Here is an 18,336-nt window from a genome sequence, read left to right on the forward strand (position 1 = left end):
AAAAAAAAAAAGAAAGAAAAGCAAAAGACATATCCTTTCGAATTCACTTATAATCTAGTGGGAGATACAAAAACAAATAATTCAAATAAAATACATATTTAGTTAATTGTTTTTAATATAGTTGTAGATATCAAGATGTTGTTCAGAGTGGCAGGAATTTTAGGTCGAATTTTATTTATATAAAGGTATGAAATGCTTGTGCATTAGATTTTATTATATGAAACAGAAACAATTTTAACAAATCCAAAGAAAACTATATCATGTATATACATATCTCAATATTTAAAAGTCATTATACTCTATAAAATATTTAGGTAGTCATACTTTCCAATTTTTCTAGTAGAACTCATTTCTAGCTTTGTTGGTTGTAAGAACTCACACAGTATTGGAAGCATGCATCTAAGCCTAAAATTGATTTAATAAGTAAAATCTAAAAATTTAGAAATTTTGATATTTTTTCCCTAAAAGATGTAAAAGTTCTAGAATTCTCATTTAATAAAGTATTCACTTTAACCCAGTACTTCTAAAATGTAAATAAATTGCTTTCAGAGTACGGGCAACTGGCAGAGTACATTCCAACTGGCTGATTGATGAAGATTTATTTAAGTCAAGATATTTTAGTCTAGATCTTCTGAGAAGCCATATTATTAACATATTTTGAAAAATTTTTGCAAACAGAAAATAAATAAATATGATTGTTTCTCAGTGTGGAATTGGAGAGATTCACAAATAATCTTTATTAAAGTTAAAATCTGGCCCCTCCTGTTTTTTTAATTCTGAAATCAATATAGTAAATTCTAAATAATATACACATTACATAAAAGGTATTCATATAGGTAAGGATAAATAAATAAAAGATTTTCAGAAAAGAGGTAATGAGGGTTCATCCTTTGGTGTCACATAAGGAATAGAGTAAGAAGGTGCATTTGAAATATAAGGGGTAAGTAAAATTGTAGTACTAAGAAAAGGCAAAAGCCAAATGGCTGTGTTTGAAGTTGATAATCTGGAAACGAGATACAGGCTGGTGTAGATGATGATTAGTTTGGCTTACTAATATGGGGTGTGATGTGACAATGTGTCATTTAGATAGAGTTGTAAAGTAAGCACCTCAGGAGATACGAAGCAGGCATTGGAATGTGAAGTCCAGATGAGAGACACAACTTTGGGCATAATTGAAGCTGACAAAAATCTCTTGTATTGAAAATATAGAATGTCTTTGCATAATCTTGATTTTATTATTCTGAGAAGTGAGTCAAGTCACTCCCCACTTCATCCTTCCACAAAGAAAAGGCAGTAATAAGAGCAACAAAGGCAACATTGGGAAGCAAAGTATGTTCAAATGGCTATGAGTTAAAACATTTTGGAACATGTTACATTAGACTTGTATGTAATCAATGACCTAATAATTTTTAGAAATGGATAAAACATAATGCAGCTTTTTTTGTGTGTGGGAGTTAGAAAGGGCGGATTTGAATTTTGTCCAGGAAAGTGAGTGTAATAAAACTGGGACCAAGAAATTTACAGTGTTAGATTACGTACATGAAATTAGAATAGTGAATGATAAAAATACAGAGTGTTATGTTATATAATTCATGTTTTGACTTAGTTATTTTGCATCTTTGTTGATTCTGCAGATTTTATCTATGACAAACTGTCAATTCAACTCTTGCATTAAGAGACATGTATTTTTCATGATATTGTTTCATACAGCAATATGTTGGATACCAGTCCTTTCAAGTAATCAAACTTACATTGAATAGAGTCATAAACAAAAAAGCAACAATAATTGACTCTCATTGTAAGCTTTTCCCTCCGATGCATAGATATTTTTTGAAGTCATTTGAACAGTATAATGCATTCTTATTTTGATGAAGGGAAAGTAAAAATTATACTTATTCTTTAGTCTTGGTAAATAAAGAAAAGCATGCTCATGTAATAGTGGCCCGAATTATCACTAGAAAATGTATGTCATACCAAAATAATACTATTCTCACACTGCATTTTAAGCTTTAGGAACCTCATGATCTCTTATATACAGTACATTTGGTAATAGAGTCATCAAGTGTCTGTTTAGGGCTACAGCGTTTAGAATTTTTATCAGAGCACTGAACTTGTAAAGAACTAGAGCTGTTACAGATGGCTGTACAATTTTGAACTCTTTATACAGGCACTGAGATGCTACAAAAACCTGATGGGGAAATAGGCAATGTTTATTATCCAGGACTTAGAAGTTAGTATTCTTAGAGCCATGCAAGTAGGTTTTCCTGAGAAGAAATGAAACTGAAATCTGTCCAGTTGAAATCAATGTAGAGTACCATGGATTTTAAGATAAAATCAGCATGTTGGGTTGAACAGTTTGCTATCATCCAAGCGCAACTGTGAATTAGCCCTAAAAGAGTAATATAGAGTTCCTATGGTGGGAAAATAAAGATTTTTATTATAAAGTGATTTAGAACTAAGCCTAGATGAATTCCTTAAATTCATAATGCTTCTCGAAATCTAACCTTAATTCAGGATATAATAATCTACATGGTGACATAAGTTAATTTTATTCATGTCACAATCACTAGTGATGGGAAAATAAGGCAATACTGACAGTAACCACAGCCACGAGCTATTAATTTTAATGGAAATAGTGGCCTATGTTACCATGACCCAGGGCAGAATTTCACAATGGGCATGAAATATACATATATCAGCATTTATCTTCTTTCTAAATATATGCACATTTATTATAATATACTTTACATGTTTAGTTGTAGAGTTTTTGTGGTTTTTTTTGAAATTATATTAAAGAAGTTTGGCAATCTTGTGAAATTTAATATATGCTGAGAATAAACCGGAACTTTCAAAAGATGTAAATTCTAAGTCCATAGTGCTAAGATGTTTCCTGAAATTCTTCGTTTCTAGAGATAGAGACAATTTGTAAATTGCAAAATTATCTATTAGCTTTACAGCTTTTTGTAATAGGACATTTTGCCTTTTTTTATTGTTACTGCTTTCAATTTTAGAAAGCACTTAGTGTCTTACATTTGTTATTGTTTGTGACCAGTTTGTTGATATTTTCATGAGCAATTTGCAAAGGATGAGGTCTGTCTCCTTAGAAAATATGCAGTATGATAAACAATAGTTTTAAAAATTGCAAGATACCAGATTTAACCAAAATTGATCTCAGCCAATTACCATCACTGAATCAAAAGTTCTCAGGAACATGAAATATGTTGCCTTGTTTCATTCAATCCAGTATCTTTTTAGATGCTTTTAAGGGAAAGATCTGGAATGTGGTTTTTCCTCTTTTGCTTGTTGTCAGTTCATTAAACTGTAACAACTTCAGCAGTAGGGACCTATATAATTGCCTGGGTAAGTTCTGTCACAGTCCATTTAGTGACCTGGTGTGGTTGTTATTATTCTGAGATATTTTTGATCTGAGAATTAAACTATTGCCAATTATTGGTTTTATTCCTGAGAAGGCCACCAGATATCATGAAATAATATCATCACTCTTTAAGGAAAACCTATTTTTATTCCCAGTACAATCGAAGCACCCTACGGTAATACAAACAAATTATGTCCACCTACTAAAGAAGATATATATATATATACCCACACACACATATAGGTAGATATAGATATATCTATCTATATCTATCTATATAGACTCTCTCTATATATAGATAGATATATGACGTATATCTATGATATATGATAGATATATCATATATCTATTTATCTCTATGTATGGAGAGGTGTTTGTGTGTGTGTTTGTGTGTGTATGACAAAACAAGTCTTTTAAAAGTGTGAAAATAGTTTGTGATTTAGAATAATTTATCTTTTTAATAGCAAATCAGATGTTTGTTTTGATTTTTGCACATTAAGAATGATAAATGTTCTGGGAAACATGCAAGTTAGCCTTGTTCCTCTGAAAGGCAGGCAGGCTTCTAGGAGAAATCACAAGGTAGCATTTGGTTTGGTGAGTTCACATGATCTGGAGTTATGTTAGCAATCTTCTCTGTATTTCAGAAGAAAGCAGAGATAGTAACACACTAAAACCCACAAGAACTAAAATATTTACCTCTGACATTGACCAGCACATCTTTTCTATTACAGAATGACTATTAGTGGCACAACAAATTACCTCAAAACTTCATGGCTTAAAAGAATATTTATTACCTCACAGTTTCTGTGTATGAGGAATCGGGAACTAGCTTAGCTGGGCCTTCTGCTTTGGGTACCCCAGACTACAGGAAGGTGTTGGCAGGCCTATAGTCATCTCTAGACTCCACTGAGGGTGACTCCACTTCCAAGCTGACTAATGTGGCTGTTGCCATGCCTCCTGTCCTCAAGGATGCTAAATTGAGGGCCTGGGTTCCTTACTGGCCATTGGCCTGAGGCCACCACCAGTTCCTTGCCACATGATACTCTCCACAGGGCAAGTCAATACATGGCAGCCTGCTTCATCAGATCAAGCAGGTGAACAGATCTGGGGAAGAAGGGTGTGCCTGCAACTTGCAAGATACAGTCATTTTAGAACCTAATCTTGAAAGTGACCTCCCATCATTATTACCTTATTCTCTTCATTAGAAGCAAGTCACTAGGTACAACCCACACTCAAGGAGACGGTATCACGTATGGCTGTAATTGTAGGAGGCAGGGGCATTGCTGATCATCTTAGAGGATGCCTACCACAGAAGGCTCTTCAGAAAATAAAACTGTCAAGCACCCTAGTGAGAATGGAATCAGAACAAGGAGTATGATATATTCCAACTATTTAATGGATTCAGGAATATATCTAAAGACAGTCCAGATGTCCATGTTTGTCTTTGAAAATAACTTTATCCCTGTCTGGTTAAATTGGCCGGATTAATTGCTTTCTCCAAGCTTCATTTCAGGGCAAACATGCTATTGATTCTCATATTCTTCCTTTAGTTATGATATTTCTGTCAATGTGCTTTCTTGCCTGTTTGCTAGTCATTCTTTTTAATATAACATTGCACATCTTTGATCTGGTCTCCTCTGTGTTGAAGTTTAGTGCACAGAGGGCCACCTTACTTAACAGTTCTTGTATAGGATGTTATTGTTCTCACCCATATACCGTCTAAACATCAGTTGATGATTTCATTAGATAAGATATAAAGAAAAGTTATCTCCCTATGGAAGTGTCACTTTTTAAGCTAGGAAACTCTCATATTTACTGAAAAGTTTTGAGAGCTCTTTTACTGAACTTTGCCTGTCATTTGTCGAGTTGAACACTAAGCCAGAATGTCAGTTCAGCTTTGTGTAAATATATTAAATAAGGCTTTAAAGATGTAGAACGTTATTCACCCACAATTACCTCCCTAAACAAATATAACGTTTATTAAAAGTAACAAATTAGTCATGCTGTAGAAAATAGAAAAAAAAGTAGAAAATGCTGAACTTTTAAAAGCCAGATGATGACTTTTTTTCCTTCCAAACTTAGAAGAAAATAACTAGGCTTTGACAAGAGCTGCCCTTCTAATTGCTACCTTTGGTTTTTTTCTTAGAGATAACACATAAATTTATTCTGAAAACTCAATTTATTCATAGGATTTTTTCTGTTTCTTGCAGTTCTGAAAAGATATAAAGGCTTGAAATGAATCAAAATATCCCTGTTTTCCTTCTTTGTAACATCTTATTTGATCAAAGAATAAATCATTTTTCTTCTATGCTCTGTTTTAATTAAGTATATTAGATAATATGTCCGTTCATCACTTAGGATCAGATTTGCACTTGTGTGATTATTTCCTTCCACTCTTGTTTCTTAATCTTCTTTCCCTCAGAAAGGAATAGAAGAATGGAGAAAGTAGTAGACATTTCTTTGTCGTTCACTTTGATGAAATCCGGAGGTCTCACCTTCCAATTAGGACAAGGTAACCTAAGTGCAAAGTACCCCATTCTCACTTGCTGGTACATTAACCACTCTGATGGCTTCTTGCTTCTTACTAATGAATGTTTAATTAGAAGACACACACAAAAATACTTTACCAAAGCATTTCTCCAGCAATAGAAATTTTTTTCTTTATTTACAAAAGCAAAGCAAAACTTTAAAGAGGGCCTGTGCTCTGCTTTTGTTTTGTTTTGATAAGCCTTTAAAAGATAACTTAATATTTATTTCAAATAGAGTCAAACAGAACAGTAATTTCTTATACTAGCAAATGTGCATTGCATATGTAGTCCTAACTCAGTAACAGGTAATAAAGTTAAGTAGACTTCATAAACTTTACAACTGTAAATTTACCATTCAAACATGATAGACCAATAGACTAGAATCTAGCTAATGTCCACACCCTCTGTCCAGTAAGTTTCAAACCTGATATTTCTGGAGAACTCTGTTAAGAAAATCATGAAGCATTTGTTTCCTACCTAATACTTGAAGAAACTTCTCAAAAACCTCATTGCTAAGCAGGAAAAATATTTATCATGAGAACACTGTCCGTATAACCAGTGAAACAGTATATGTGCATAGTAGAAAGGGTAAATCTTTAGCTAGTTATTAATAAATATCTGATATTGCTGACATAGTGAAATTATATTTCACTGAGGCAAACTATTTTTTTTTTATTTGTGTTTGAAAACAGAATTTAAGCTAGGTGCAGTGGCTCATGTCTGTAATCCCAGCAGTTTGGGAAGCAGAGGCAGGCAGGTTGCATGAGTCCAGGAGTTTGAGACCAGCCTGCGCAACATGGTGAAACCCTGTCTTTACTAAAAATGCAAAAATCAGTCAGACATGGTGGCACACGCCTGTAGTCCCAGCTACTTGGGAGGTTGCAGTGAGATGAGATAGTGCCACTGCACTCCAACCTGGATTATAAATGAAACCCTGTCTCAAAAAACAAAACAAAACAAGACAAAACAATACAAATAAACAACAAAACAATTTAAACTTACAGAGAAGTCCAAGAACAGTATAAAAACTGTCATGTATTCTTTACCAAGATTCATCAGTTATTAATATTTTGCCTCCATGTGTTTTAGCATTTTCTCTGTCTACATAATATTTTCTGAAGCATTTGAGAGTAAGATGTACACATATTGTGGCCCTTTACCTATCACCTAACCCATATTTATTTCAAGGAGTATTTATTAACAATAAAGATGTTCTCTTGTATGTAAACACAGTATATTTATCAGCTCAGTAAATATTTCTTTGACAATACTTTTATCTGATCTGACATCCAAATTCCAATTTTGTCATTTGACCCAATAATGTCCTTTATAGCATTTGTTTCCCTTCATTACTGAATCTAAATTAGGGTCACGTGTTATATTTAGTTGTCATTTCTCTTTAGTCTCTTTAATCTTGAGCATTTTCTTAGCCTTTTAAAAATAATTTATAAAATTGACATTTTTGAAAAATACAGTCCTTTTCTTAATACAATGCTTCTCATTTTGCATCTGATGTTTCTTCATGTTTAGGCTCAGGTCATGTATGCTAAGCCAATATACTATCCCAGTGGGGCTGTGTTCTTCCCAGGGCATAACATCTAGAGTCACATAACGTCCATCTTCTCCTCATTTTGTGACATTAATTTTGATAGTTCCTTCCATATATTTTTATTGAGCCCTTTCCATGTACCAGGCAATGCTCAAGATGCTAGAAATGCACAAATACGGTATTTTATCTGCTCTTAAGGAGATTTATAGCCAGACTTCCAGCAATTTCTGTAGGATAGTGAAGTATTTTACTTGTCAGTGTAGGAAGACAACTTCGGAGAGATGATAGTCTGGGTCCTATGACAAGTGTATAGGACAGGAACAACATGTAGGTTTTAGCAATGCAATATATGGGATCCCAACTCTGTGTACATGAGTTTAGGCCACTCATTCGTGACTAAAACACTTTGTCAAAGGGCTTTCTTAACATTAATCATAGAATTGCCTGTTCTTTGTTGCACAAACAATAGATAGTTGATGATTCTGATGATTATCATTATCAGCATCATTTTTGTTAATTTTGCTTGGTTGTGGTCATGGTAATACAGTTTTAAGAACATTCAGTTCTTGAACAGATTTTAGTTCAGAGAATCACAGGATGCAGATTTTGACCCCACTTGGGGCAGATCCTTGAGTACAGACGAGAATATCATTAATACCCAGTAAAGAGAGATCAGCTTCCCTTTGGTAGTAAATTCCTCTTTGCCCACATTGGAGTTTCAACATCATAGTTTAACCTGAAATCCAGGCAAAGGGCCTCTTCTTTAAGATAATGACAACAAGGTCACTTCCAGGAGGAACTGAGATGATGTAAGCTGATCTGACCATTTAGGAAAGTATTTTGCCTATGGCTAGAGTTGACTAAATAACTCTAAACTGGCTAGGTGTCTCCATAGTCATGTGTAGATCTTCAAAAGCCTTCTTTTCTCATTCTTCAGTTCAGAGGATTGTTGATCAGTTTAGTTTCCCATTTAGAAAGAACATTGTGGTCAGATCAGCTTGCCCAGTGAGGATCTCTTCTAGCTCCACAATTCTCATAGTCTAGTTACACCCACTTCAAAATGTCCAATTGCCAAAGTTCAGGTCTCTCCTTATAACTTGTGCTTACCTGGAGTCTGGAACAAAGTTCCTTTTCATAGAAAGAACAGGGTTTCATTTTTACTGTCTTTGTCTTAAAAGGTAGTTACAAGCATACCTCGGAGATATTGCAGATTTGGTTACAGACCACTTCAGTAAAGCAAATATCACAGTAAAGCAAGTCACATGAATGTTTGGTTTTCCATTCCATATAGAAGTTATGTTTATACTATACTGTAGTCTATTAATGATGCAATAGCATTATGTCCATAAAACCAGTGTACATACCTTAATTTAAAATAGTTTATTGCTGAACATTCTAACAATCATCTGAGCCTTTGGCAAGTTGTGATCTTTTTGCTGCTGGAGGGTATTTTCTCAATGTTGATGGCTGCTGACTGTTCAGAGTGGTGGTTTCGGAAGGTTAGGGTAGCTGTGTCAATTTTTAAAAATAAGACAACAGTGAAGTTTGCCGTCCCATCTATTGACTCTTCCTTTCCTAAAATATTTCTCTACAGTACACAAAACTTTCTGACAGCATTTTACGCACAATAGAAATTCCTTCAGGGGAGTCATTCCTCTTGCATGAAACCTGTTATTGCTTTATCAACTAAGTTTATGGAACATTCTACATCTTTTGTTGTCATTTAAAGAGTGTTCACAGCATCTTCCCCAGGAGAACATTCTTTCTTAAAAAATCACTTTCTTTGCTCATCTGTAAGAAACAACTTCTCACTCATTAAAGTTTTATCATGAGATTGCAGCAATTCCGTCACATTTTCAGGCTCCACTTGCAATTCTAATTCTCTTACTATTTCCAGTACCTCTGCAGTTACTTCCTCCACTGAAGTCTTGAACCCCTCAAAGTCATCTATGAGGGTTTGAGTCAACTTCTTTCATACTCCTGTTAATATTTATATTTTGACCTCCTTCCATAAATTAAAGATGTTCTTAATGGCATGTAGAATGCTGAATCCTTTCCAGAAGGTTTTCAATGTACTTTGCCCAGACCAATCAGAGGAATCACTATCTATGGCAGCTGTAGTCTTACAAAATGTATTTCTTACATAAGACTTGAAAGTCCAGTGACTTCTTGGTCTATGGGCTGAAGAATCGATATTGCGTCAGGAGGCATGAAAACAACATGAATTTTCTTGTACATCTCCATCAGAGTTCTTCGGTGGCCAGGTATACTATCAATGAACAATAATATTATAAAAGAAATCTTAGGCCGGGCGCGGTGGCTCAAGCCTGTAATCCCAGCACTTTGGGAGGCCGAGACTGGTGGATCATGAGGTCAGGAGATCGAGACCATCCTGGCTAACACGGTGAAACCCCGTCTCTACTAAAAAATACAAAAAACTAGCCGGGCGCGGTGGCTCAAGCCTGTAATCCCAGCACTTTGGGAGGCCGAGACGGGCGGATCACGAGGTCAGGAGATCGAGACCATCCCGGCTAACACGGTGAAACCCCGTCTCTAGTAAAAAATACAAAAAACTAGCCGGGCGAGGTGGCGGGCGCCTGTAGTCCCAGCTACTCGGGAGGCTGAGCCGGGAGAATGGCGTGAACCTGGGAGGCGGAGCTTGCAGTGAGCTGAGATCTGGCCACTGCACTCCAGCCTGGGCGACAGAGCGAGACTCCATCTCAAAAAAAATAAAATAAAATAAAATAAAAAAAGAAATCTTTTTTTTTCTTAACAGTAGATCTGAACAGTGGATTTAAAATATTCAGTAAACTATGCTGTAAACAGATGTCTTGTCATCTTGGTTTTGTTTTTCCATTTACAGAGCACAGGGTGAGTAAGTTTGATATAATTCTTACAGTAAATGAGCGTTGGTTTCAACTTAAAGTCACCTATTGTATTAGGCCCTAATAAGAGACTTGGCCTGTCCTTTGAAACTTTGAGGCCAGGCATCGACGTCTCTCTAGCTATGAAATTCCTAGATGACATAGTTTCTTCCAACAGCAGTCTGCTTTGTGTACATTGAAAATCTGTTGTTTAGTATAGCTATTTTTAATAGTGATCTTAGCTAGATCTTCTGGATAATCTGCTGCAGCTTCTATATCAACACTTTCTGCTTCATCTTGCACTTTTATGATATGGAGATGGCATCTTTCATTAAACCTTATGAACCAACCTTGCTATCTTCAAATTTTCTTCTGCAGCTTCCTCATCTCTCTTCACCTTCTTAGAACAGAATGAAATTAGGGCTTTCCTCTGGGTTAGGTTTTGGCTTAACGGAATATGGTTGGTTTGATCTTTTAATTCAGAACACTCAAATTTTCTCCGTATCAGCAATAAGGCTGTTTTGCTTTCTGTTATTTGTGTGTCCACTAGAGTAGCTTTTAATTTCCTTCAGGAGCTTTTGCTTTACATTCACAGTTTGGCAAACTGTGCAAGAAGCCTAGTTTTTGGTCATCTAGGACTTTGACATGCCTTCATCACCAAGTTAAATAATTTCTAGCATTTGATTTAGAGTGAGAGACATGCAAGTCTTCCTTTCATTGGAGACTGTGGTAAGATTATTAATTAACCTAATTTCAATATTGTTGTGATTCAGGGAATAGAGAGCCCCAAGGAAGGGGAGAGAAGTGGGGCAATCAATTGTTGGTGGAACAGTCAGAACACACACACAACATTTATTAAGTTCATTGTCTTATATGGGCACAGGTCATGGAACCCCCAAAACAGTTACAACAGTGACATCAAAGATCATTGATCACAGATCACCATGAAAGGTACAATCATAATGAAAAAGTTGAAAATATTGGGAGAATTACCAAAATGTGACCCAGTGACATTAAGTGAGCACTTCCCCAGTGTGGAGTTGCCACAAACTTTCAACTTGTGAAAAAACAGTATCTGTGTCCCACAATAAAATGAAGCAAAATAAAAGAAGGTAAGCCTGTACCTTATCAAACTGTGTTTTATAGCTTTAGATGATCTCTTGTTCTCAGAACATGTTTTCAACCAGCCTGTGTTCTCGCATGTACTTTCTTATTTGAAGAGAACTGAAAAATATATGAAAGCAGTTTGTGATAATAATTTTTTGGTCTAATTATTAGCCACAATCAAGAACTTTACTTCATACCAGCCTTTTTTTTATTTTTAATGATGCAATAAATTCTTTTACTTTAAACTCTGGGATACCTGTGCAGAACATGCATGTTTGTTACATAAGTATACATATGCCATGGTGGTTTGCTGCACCCATCAACCCATCCCCTAGGTTTTAAGCCCCGTGTGCATTAGGTATTTGTCCTAACACTCTTTCTCCCATTGGCCCCCACCCCCGACAGGCCCCAGTGTGTGATGTTCCCTTCCCTGTGTCCATGTGTTCTCATCGTTCAACTCCCACTTATGAGTGAGAACATGAGCATACCAGCCCTTTTAAATAAGGCACATTATCTACTCTGATTTCAAATAAGTGGGGCCATGTTAGTCTATTATGTAACTCATTACTTATTTCTTTCCTTTTTTTTTGAGACAGAGTCTCACTCTGTTGCCCAGGTTAGAGTGCAGTGGCTCCATCTCGGGTCACTGCAATCTCCGCCTCCCAGGTTCAAGCAATTCTCCTGCCTCAGCCTCCCAAGTAGCTGGGATCACAGGCATGCACTACCACGCCCCACTAATTTTTGTATTTTTAGTAGAGACAGCTTTTTGCTGGTCTCAAACTCCTGACCTCAGACCTCCATCTGCCTCGGCCTCCCAAAGTACTGGGATTACAGGTGTGAGCCCAGCCACTTCATTATCTATTTCTTACTGTGTTGTATTTGGAGTGTACAGACAAAGTACCCTAGTTGTTGTACTTTCCTGCACACCGTCTTTGCTTATTGTCTAGAACAGCACCCAGTGCTAATGGAAAAAGCATATAAAAAGACATGAGGTTTAATATGATGTCTAGTCCTCTCTCACCTTGACCCAACTCTGTAGGCCTCAGGTTCCCCAGTTACAACCTTGAGAAAAAAAAAAAAAAGAAAACATAGAATCTGTTACTACTTTTCAGTTTTACTTTTAATTATATTTAAACAACACAGCTTTTAATATATTAGTCTTCAAACGTCTGGAAATCACTTGCACTGTTACTATCTGCATTTCATGAGAATAATTGATAATTATTCAGTATCTTCTTATAAATGGGCCTGTTCAGAACACCAGTCTCGCCAAAATGTTTCTCATGTTTAATGCAGACATTGTGTCTCAGCTTTTTTGCTTTAGCAGTAGCAGAATGTGCTTACTCTAAATATAAAATTATAAAAAAAGCAAGAAACAATATTTTCTTTAATTAGCTTCTTCCTTTGGGGGTTTTAGAAGAGGGGTTATGACTTGACAAAGATCCTTCCCATCTGTTCCTGTTTGTTTGCTTTTATTTTGACTTCCTTTCGTTGTCTTATCAAATATCACATGAATCATTAACATTTGTTTTCATCGCTTATTTTGGTTTCCTTTACTTCACATGATGAAGACATTATGTTGAGAGAGACTCACGGCTACTATATTTTATATTAACCTCAGATTCTTTAAGTAAATATTAAACTTTCTGGACATGTGATGTGATGTGCTTGCCCTCTGTTGTGTTAATATTCTCCTCAGCTCTGGAAGAGTGAGGCATCTGCATATACAACTGTTTTGTGAAAGCAGCAAATATCACTAGATTACAGGTGCCTGGATATAAGTTTTGAACAAATAGATGACCCGTTTAATAATGCGACTTCCTAACAGAAAACACAATTTGTTAAGTCCTTCGCCCAAAAGATGTGTAAAAGATCCTTGTGGATGTTTGTGAGGGAGTTACTCTCAAAACTGGAACAGAAATCTATTTGCACATCGTGTGATACCTTTCACAGGCATACTCCATAGTTAAGGATTTGACATGATTTTCACAGTGAATAAATTGGATTTTTTGGTGTCAATTTGAAATTGTATTCATTTATATGTCATCTGATATAAAATCTTGTCATATAATGTGAGTGGGGTTTTTTGTTTCACTTTGTTTTTTGTTTTATTTTGAGACAGCGTCTCACTCTGTCCCCAGCCTGGAGTGCAGTGGCACGATCTCGACTCACTGCAAGCTCTGCCTCCCGGGTTCCTGCCATTCTCATGCCTCAGCTTCCTGCATAGCTGGGACTACAGACGCCCGCCACCACGCCCGACTAATTTTCTGTATTTTTAGTAGAGATGGGGTTTCACCATGATGGCAGGATGGTCTCGACTTCCTGACCTCGTGATCCGCCTGCCTCAGCCTCCCAAAGTGCTGGGATTATAGGTGTGTGTGAGCCACCATGCCCAGCCATTTGATTGGTATTAAACAAACCTCATTAGTTTTTAAAATAAATGATCAATCTATTTAATAATCTAGTTTTTATATATGGAATAAAAGCCAAATTCTGCATCTGTCTATATGTGTTAGATGTTAGCAATAACTTCATATAATAATACATGCAAAAATATTAAACCAAACATTAAACTTAATCCATGAATGCAAAACTAGAAATTTTGAGATAGACTTCTCCTGTCTCTCTCCTCAGACACAGTAAACAAAATATATAAAATCTGTATACTGATTGGGTCTGATTTGATGGTTTCGATTGTAGTATAAAATCTGAGATCCATTTTTACAAATAATTTACAAGTTTTTCTTCAATTTATTGTCTGTAGATCTAATCTTCATAGTAACAAACAATATACAAAAATGCACATTCGCAATAAACTATTCAGTGATCCTTCTTATATACCAAATGCTTTCTTAGACACGAGTTACTTTCTTATACACCAAATTATAGCTGTAAGCATCACATCACAATGAACTTTGAAACTATTAGGAATTTGTAATTTAAATAGTTTCGCTCAACCCCTACTCCCAAATGCTTTTAATTAGAACAGAGTTTTTAATTAAGTACTCCCATGCACAAAGTTTAGCTTGATGATTTTTCTGTCATATCAACCTCCCTTGCAAAAGCAAACAATCATTGTGTTAAAGGAAGATATTTTCTTTGAAACTGGGCTGTAAGAATTCTAGTTCTGATTCCAGGTTGTCCAACTGAGGCTTTGCAGGCTAAAAAGAAGCCCTGCCCGCAGGAGGAAAGCAAAGAGCAGATCCACAAGGCAGCGAGACAAATGGTACTAGGTGTTTAGGAGTCAGTCCTATAATTCTGTGTGTCAAAGACATATTTTTTCCGGGGACAGTCCAGTTGCTTATTAGAGGAAAAGTGATAGAGTAGAATGGACATGAAATTTGAATTCACAGAAATGTCAAATCGCTGCACTTCCATTTGCTAGCTCTGTGAAAAAGTGAAAGATACTTAACCTCTCTATGACTTAATAGCCTTATTTGTAAGAGGCATTACTTTATTGGGTTGGTGGGAAATTTAGGCTTAAAATAGACATAGCACCTTGAACATCACAGGTGCTCAGAAAATATTAGCTTTACTGATAATAATCGTTATTGCCAGTTTACTTGATCTTACTGTAAAGCTTTCATCCGGTTGAGATGTCGAGGAATAATTGATTGGTAAACTTGGCTCAGCATAAGGAACAAACAGGAAATATATTTTTTTCTGTGTCAAACACATACAGAAAGAAGTGGTGGGCAGGAATGAGATTATCTAGTTAGAGGGTAAGTATGATGTACAATGAGTAACCCTTAAAACAAAACATATGAATAAGCCCTCTGAGTTTCCAGATGTAAACAGCACACTTCTGAATAATGAGGTCTCAGCCATGGACACGCTCTAGGGATTCCAATAATCTCTCTTCTGCAGCTCGTTTTTGCAAAGTCTTCTCCATGGCCCATAACTTCTCTTGCTGTTTGAAGAGTCAGGAAAGGAGAGAATATTGAGACCATTATTATATAACATACAGACATGGCACAGTTTGAATTATAGGACCATATATCCTTTCTAGCACATTTGCCATCCGCCTTTCATTCAAGTGGTTTATTAACAGAAGGCTGAGTTAGAACCACAGCCCCATAATTCAGAAGTCTGTTGTTAGTTGCCTGGGTATGTCCATATGCAACTATTTACTGTGGGTTACAGGGCCAATGTAACTTCTCTGGAACATTATAACATTTGTTGAAAATTTTGTTCCTACAGACTTTTAATGACCTACAAGTATGTTTTAATAAATATGACAAAATTATATGATAGAACTGCTTTTAAAATAAGGGTCTGTAAATGAAAGAAAGATAGTCAGTCTTCAAGGGTCTGTCTGTGCCTGGTGCATTTCTGCCTCTGGTGGATTCTAAAGGAGAGGATCTCTGATGTCTAACTACCTGAATGTGACAGATGGGATCTATTTTATAGCTGACATCTTTAATGCTTGATACATCTGTCCATTTGTTAGGAACTTTAGTCAAAAATTTAATAGGAGACATATTTATTAAAAGTAGAATTACAGCAGATCAGATGCCGAGCACATAATTATGTAATTTTTATAAACATGTTTTACATAAGAACCATGGTAAAGATGCTTATGAAATACTTATTACTGGCATGTTTTACAAATCTAAGAGAGTTTTATTTAAAATATTTAGTTTTAGATAAACTTCAAAATTTCTAACATGCTAAAAATTTTTATTACATAGACATATTAATGAATTTCTTTCTTCAAAAGTTTAACATTTGAGGCCACACTAAAACTTTTAATGCAGGCCGGGCGCGGTGGCTCAAGCCTGTAATCCCAGCACTTTGGGAGGCCGAGACGAGCGGATCACGAGGTCAGGAGATCGAGACCATCCTGGCTAACACGGTGAAACCCCGTCTCTACTAAAATACAAAAAACTAGCCAGGCGAGGTGGCGGGCGCCTGTAGTCCCAGCTACTCGGGAGGCTGAGACAGGAGAATGGCGTAAACCTGGGAGGCGGAGCTTGCAGTGAGCTGAGATCCGGCCACTGCACTCTAGCCAGGGCAACAGAGCAAGACTCCGTCTCAAACAAACAAACAAACAAAAACCAAAAAAAATCTTTTAATGCAAACATCATGCTGAAGCCTTCTCATTCTAATACTGGCAGAAAGAGGCAGCTGCCTCTTCCACGGGGCTTATCGTCGGGGAGGCTCACTTTATATGACTTCAAAGTGAGATAAGCGCTATAGAGTAATTCTTACGGTGATAGTATTGAGGAGTAATGAGTGGAGTTCTTTTCAGAGAAAGAGGGCGTACTTGTATTCTAGGCTTCTCGAAGGAAGAACAGGCCTGAATATTCCAACACAATATAGAGTTTGGTGTGCTGTAGAACAGACAGGCCACTAAACCTAGGGGAGAGAAGTAAAAGATAGGATTGAAGAGGAGAAGCAGCACCAGCTTAGGTACCACTTTGTAGACCATGGAGAATAATTTGACTAGTTAATGTAAATATGGGTCTTTTAAACAAGTATTTATACTTAATGGATTATTTGTATAAATCCATTTTTTGCTTCTAGATTCTTTCTACCTAATATACTGTAGATCACAGAAGATTAGAAAACTATATTTAATATTTTAGTGGCTTTTCTTCATTCTACAGAGAGTTAAGAGTTCCACAGCAAGCACTGAAATGTTACTTTTGAGCAAAGTATTACTTTTTATAAAGTTTATGAAGGACTTAGGTTAATGAAATTTGAATTCTGGGGAAGTTTACAAGGTCTCTCTTCCCTCTGTTTAATCCTAGGAAATATTGTGTATTTTTTTTAAAAATGAGAATGGGAATGATAATCTCAATATAATTGAATACATGCTACAAATAATGAGACAATTGAAAAGAGAGCTAAGTAGGGATAAATAAATTAAGGGATTAAGAATTAGAAAGCTTTGGCAAAAGTAGCAACAGTATCTTTTTGGATACTTGTGTTTTCTCTATTACTAGATTTTAAACAAATCAATGTTGCTTTATGTAGTAGAAATCATTCAAATCAAAATTATCTTTAGAACAGTCCAATTTTTTAGCCAGGTGGTAGTAAATATACGAAAGACAGAAATTTTTGTTTATTTTTATAATATTATTAGGTTTGTTTACTAAGTGAGTAATTGAAACTCCTGCTATGCTGAAATCACAAATAATTATATATTACTCCTATAATGTAACTGAGAAAAACATAGTTTGGTCCCACAGGTGAGTGCAATTAAGCTAAGCAAACAGAAGAAATAAGGCCATATTCCATACAAAAACAACAAATGCTTCACAATATGTCAATATGCTACTGCCATATCCTTAATTAGAAATAAATTTTTACCTAAATAATATGGTCTTGATACTAGTATTTGATTAATACCTGATTTAGGAGGTTCCAATCTTTATTTAATACCACAATGTCTACTGCTGAACTATAGTAATATTTAGTATCAATCAGAAACAATAGTTAGGGGCCAAAGAGGTAAAATTCTTTTAGACTGCACGTCTATATATATCTACAGAGAGAATTAGACACAGTTTCTGCATGTCTTTACATCGTTGCTCAGAATTAAGAGGTCAGTAGGATTAAAAACATGTTTTCATTGGTTAATCTTAGGTTATGTTTTATATCCAAACATGTGTGCTATTTTGAGGGAGCAGATCTTTATTGTGATTATTATATGTTTCAACTGTTAAGAAAAATCCTAGTATACGATTGCTGAACTGAAAAGCTAAGGATATTTCCTTTTTATTTGTTCATTTAATAACTGTTATTTTTTAATAGAGATGGGGTCTCACCGTGTTGCCCAGGCTGGTCTGGAACTCCTGGGCTCAGGCAGTCCTCCCGCCTCAGTCTCTCAAAGTGCTGGCATTACAGGTGTGAGCCACCACGCGCAGCCCTGAAAAGCTAAAGCTATTTAACAACTTTCAAGTAATC

General features: G+C 35.8%; 1 protein-coding gene across 1 annotated transcript in view; it reads left to right on the forward strand.

Annotated features, from left to right (window-relative positions):
* DACH1 (dachshund family transcription factor 1) overlaps positions 1 to 18,336 on the forward strand; it is a 458,628-nt gene that overhangs the window by 433,826 nt on the left and 6,466 nt on the right. The window lies entirely within an intron of this gene.

Source organism: Rhinopithecus bieti, unplaced genomic scaffold, assembly GCF_001698545.2.
Source record: "Rhinopithecus bieti isolate Rb0 unplaced genomic scaffold, ASM169854v2 scaffold_2244, whole genome shotgun sequence".
Taxonomy (NCBI): domain Eukaryota; kingdom Metazoa; phylum Chordata; class Mammalia; order Primates; family Cercopithecidae; genus Rhinopithecus; species Rhinopithecus bieti.